Source organism: Pholcus phalangioides, unplaced genomic scaffold, assembly GCF_987345545.1.
Source record: "Pholcus phalangioides strain wild (caught in Gottingen) unplaced genomic scaffold, Ppha-v1.0 ptg000015l_1, whole genome shotgun sequence".
Taxonomy (NCBI): Eukaryota; Metazoa; Arthropoda; class Arachnida; order Araneae; family Pholcidae; genus Pholcus; species Pholcus phalangioides.
In genome coordinates, this window is record NW_028301608.1 from 83,370 (window position 1) to 88,840 (window position 5,471).

A 5,471-nucleotide genomic window follows, 5' to 3' on the forward strand; every position below is an offset into this window, starting at 1 on the left:
GTCTGGTATTGCGGAGAAATACTCGCCAGGCAGTTGCAATGATGATCCGTAGAGGATTTCGGCAGAGGAGCATCCTAAATCTTCTTTCACTGCAGATCTCAGGCCTAGTAGTGCTAATGGAAGAGCGTCAACCCAAGCTGCATGGGATTGGATTCGGCATCTTAGGGCTGCTTTCAGAGATCAGCACACCCAAGTGCCTTCTACGTCACCCATCCGTCCAACAAGTACAGTACCAGCAACTGTGACTCGTTCTGGTCGTCATGTCCTTTGTTGACACTAGGGAGGGGGGGGGGGGGAAATGTGTAACGACCTCTACTTGAACTTTCACCGATTGCAGAAAAATAATGACGTCATGCTTCGCAATTCTCTGGTGTGAATGTTTTTTACCTAGCAACGCAAGTTGCGATGAAAAATCAAATGTTTTTCTTGCAGTCAGCAAGTAACCATCATTATGTGATGTGTTTTGTCCGTACTAAATAAATCATATTTACTTATTTAAAACCTTCTGATTGTTATTATCATCAATAATGGAGCTGAACAACCGGTCCTACAAATAGGCGCCTACACACCGGTCCCTAAACTGGGGTTCTATTTTGATTTTTCAAACATTTTTCTTTAAATTTTGAAGTGAAATTCCTATTTTACATTCTCAAAACTAATACATTACATTTCTTAAAAACCAATTATAAACAAAGGAATATATCCGAAGAAAATGAGGCCACTATGTAGCACCTACACATGACTAAACATGTGAACACAAGTTCACAAACACTGATTACGCCTACACGATAATAAAAGACCCAAAATTTTTGCTAAATTTAAATTGTTGCTCTTATGAGGCTAGAAGTTAATATTTCATCGAATAAATTCAAGCTATATTTACAATTCTATCACAGGATAAGGAAAACACCGGAAGAAGGCTTATCAAAAGACTCTCTTTAACACATTATTTTTCATTTTCATGTCCCCAGAAGTTATGTATCAATTGAAAGGATATTTTCGAATTTTGTTATCTTAGAAATCATCTTGGCACAGATAAGGTCGCTAAATTAGTTGTATCAAATGTTAAAAGTTATCAGTAGCGCTTGATTATTAGTGTTCAATTATTACGTAATTTTAATTTCATCCTGTAGTCATATCTATTGCTTTTTCTAATTTTCATGTGACAAACTTCTATCTCATTCTTGTATCTTTCATGTTTCCTGAAATCTAATATTTAACCTCAAGACAGTTCAGTTTTCAATTGTCTGATAACCTGATATCAGTCATAACCTTTTGCACATACTGTTTTGAATTTCAAAATTTTATTATATTTAATGTAATTTTAATTTAAATTTTAACCATCAGCGGTTGCAGTTGTATCTGTGCGTTGACAGAATAAAACTATAGATGATGCCTTCCCCTCAACCACCTGCAACCTCGCCGCAGTCAGGTCCCAGCATCACAGATTTTTGAAAGTTCAGAACAAGCAAAGAAAGAAAAGTTATTTTCTGTTCATCCGGTCTAAATAGCTTTTTGCCCCATATAATGTCTGCCCCAATGTAGGGTGGCTACATATTGACATTGTTCTTTTCTGTTGCTACTCACCCATCCATCCCTCCGGGGCAAAAAAAGAATGAATAAAATCTGAGAGAGAAAAAGAGAAATATTGAATGCCACAGCTTCTTCAAAGCCTAGATTTTAGGGGAAAAAATAAAAAATCCCCTTCACTCAAATTTTGTGACTTTTTCTAAACTTCAGTGACCTTTTTCTCATTCTGTGACTTTGTAAGTTTCTCGTGTTGGTAGACACCCCTATTCACTAAATGAAGCCATACAGGTTGTAAGGGAAGCTCAAAAACACGTTTTACACATTCCTGATTCTATGGGAGAGTCCATAAAGAAATATTGGAGACGGTGTTGGAGAAAAACTATGGTTTTCAGAAATTAAAGTTGTTTCCAAAGTCAATTATATTATTCAAGAATTGAAAGCCAAATTCTATAAATATTGCCCCGTAAGCTCTGGGGACGTAGGAAAGACATTTTCTGCCTATAAGAATCTACTGCAGGATAAGAGAGAGCACGACTATGCAGAACATTGAAAAGCATATTGTTATATATTGCAACAGGAATTATATTACTTGATGAAGTTAATATTTTTGTGTAAGAATATTTTTAATTATTTCTTAATGACATGCAGTGCACTATATGGCAGGTTTTCTGAAAACTAAATATTTTTTCCAGAATTAGCATATTTTTACTTTTTTATTGAATTCTTTTAAATTGCAGTTAAAATCAATGCAGTCAGTTTTAATGCGTATTTTTCCATTTTCAATATCATATATCATATTTTGGTTTTTTTTGCGCATATTTTCTTATTTTAATTCATATTTCAACATTTTTTTAGTGCATATCGACATATTTTTAGTGCATTTAATCCGGGCTATACTTATAAGTTATATAAGCAACAAGAAACATACATGGTGGACAATATTTTGCCCTCATCACCAATTGACTAATCACTTGATTAAACTTTTCCCCCCTTTTCTATGGTGCCATGCATAATGCATTCAGTAAATAAAGAAGAATAGTAGATACTCATGGAGGTTTTTTACTCCCAGATCATGTAGTCGGGAATGCGGGTTAGTTAATGATAATCACAACAGTACTGACGGGGAATTACCCACCACTGACTTGAATGGCTTCTCGATTGACAATAAATCACCGTGTAAATTAAAATGTGTTGTTAATAAATGCCAGGAACTTGGGTAATAAGAAAGATTTTTTAGAAACTATGATGGTTGTGGAGGGCCTGGATCTTATAGCCATTACTGAATCTTGGGCAAAGGATGGGGATGAATCTTTCTTACACATCTCAGGATAAGATGCTTTTTTGAGAAATAGATCTGATAGGAAAAGGGGTGGAATGTTGATATTGTTGGTGGAATGTGAAATCATGTTTGAAGGCTAGAGAGTGCAACGTGCAGAGAAGTGATATTGAAACTATATGGGTTGAGCTTGAAAACAAAAGACATTATAAACTTATTGTTGGGGTTTGTTACAATCCACCGAATAGGGTGGATTTTTTGGAAATTTCATGATGAAATTTCCTACATGTGTAAGCAAAAGAGGGATCTCATACTAGGGGATTTCAATTACCCAGGTATTGATTGAGAGAACCTTTCATCTAGAGATCAGTATGAAAGAGACTTTCTTAAGTTGGTGCTTGAAAATTTTTTATGATATATATCCCAGGGTCCTCAGAGAATGTGCTAATGAATTGTTAGGGCCAGTCGCACAGATATACAGGAGTACTGTTGCTGTGGGTATTGTCCCAAGGAATTGGGAACTTGCTAATGTTGTTCTGATATTTAAGAAGGGTAGTAGAGAAGCTGTGTCCAATTATCGTCCAGTGAGTTTGACGAGCTCTCTCTCGAAAATTTTGGAAATTATTATCAAAAAGGCAGTTTGTGAAGTGGATAGACGAGAATAATGTATTGTTCGATAATCAGCATGGGTTCAGGAAGGGGAAGTCATGTGTAACTAACCTCCTTTGCTTCTATGATCACGTGACTAAGGCTTTGCAAAAATGTAGATGTTGTTTACCTTGATTTTCAGAAGGCATTCGATTCGGGGTTTTTATCGATAAACTCGATCAGGGTATTGATGGGATTACTAGCAAATTCGCAGATGATGTGAAGTTAATAGGGGTATTCGGGAATCAAAGCGATAGGGAGTCGCTCCAGACCAGTCTAAACAGGATTGCAGCATGAGCAAATGAATGGAGCATGACGTTTAGCATTGGTAAGTGCATGATCACTCATTTTGGTTCGAGCAACCCACGGTTCTCTTACGAGTTGAATGGTGTCACTATTCCAGATGCAGCTAGGGTCACCGATTTGGGAATTCTCATTGACGAGCGGCTTAGGTTTTCTGAACATTGTTCAGCGGTGGTCAAAAAAGCGAATAGAATGCTTGGTCTCATTTTCAAAAAGGTCTTTTCGCGTTCTCCTAAAGTGATTCTTCCGCTTTTTCGAGGTTTAGTTCGCCCTGGACTGGAGTATGCTGTAAGTTTTTGGAGACCATACCTACAGAGGGATATAGACTTGGTTGAAGGGGTGCAGAGAAGACCTACAAGTGCCCTTATTGGCACACAGGGCTTGAGTTATGAAGAGAGACTTCATTTTTTGAATATGTTTACATTGGATGAACACAGATGTTGCGGAGATATGATCGAAGTGTTAAAAATTTTCAATGGGATGGATAGAATGGACCATGAACTTTTAGTACACTGCCAATCGACTGATTTACAAGGGTCGCAGGGAATTTTTCTCTAATAGGGTTGTCAATAAATGGACCCACAGAGGTAGTAAATTGTAACACGATTGACACGTTTAAAAAGAAGTACGATAAACATGTTCGGGTGAATCGAGAAGCTATCCATACTTAGTATAAGACTACCATAAGTATTCTTTATGGGCATTGTATAATATTTTATCATGTGTATATATTGTTTTCTATTACATTTTTAATTGGGTTGCTTTATTTTTGAAATATATGACATCCATATTTGTTATGGGCATCTTTTTCTCAGCCATCATTTGTATCCTGTATCCTCATTATTTATTATGAAAACCCTATGCCAATCATCATCACCTGTGTGTTTACAGACTTCAGTAATATTTTTATTTTTAATAAAAATAAATAAAATAGGATTTTTGTGCTTTGTTCTTATTTTTCCTCTTACTCCCCCACAACTATCTTGTATCATAGATATGTTTATGACTTTTTTTTCTTCTTTCTTTCAAATCGAGCACAACTCAGGTCTATCACCATCTACGGGCGATTTACTACCTAGCAAGTTGTGCCGGAAGTGTAACTGTGTGTGTGAGCACCCAACAGTCTGAGTGAGTATATAGTGTTGTGTTTTGATTTTTCAGTGCTGCCATCTATATTTCACCGTACATGCACCTCGTACACATTCCTCTTCGGAATTTTTAATGAACGTGTATTCTGAGTAAATGTGTGGCTCTAACATATCTATGTTGTAGAGTTGGGCTTGTTTCATGCTCATGCTACCATCCCATTTTCTGAAGTAAAGATGGAAATACTTGAATTTTCATGTTATGTCAGTATTGTGTTGTAGGTCTGTCTGCGGTTTATGACTGCAATTAATCTGAGAAATACACAGCTTTGCCATGATCAGTTTACCCCATGGCTATTGCTTCTTTCTTTTCCCCCCTTTTACACTGTTTAGTACAATTAAATTTTTCAATACAAATACCAAGTGTATTTTCAATGTAAATACCATTCATGGCCAAAACATCAAATTTTTCAACAAGACTCTGCAGAATTGCACTTAGGATGGATTCATAATTATCTTGTTTCACTTCTAATGTACAACGTGTGGTCAGCCCTAATAAACTCTTCTAATCCCTTCAGAATCAGATATATATGGCATGGCCAATATAAATGAAATAAAATTCACTTACC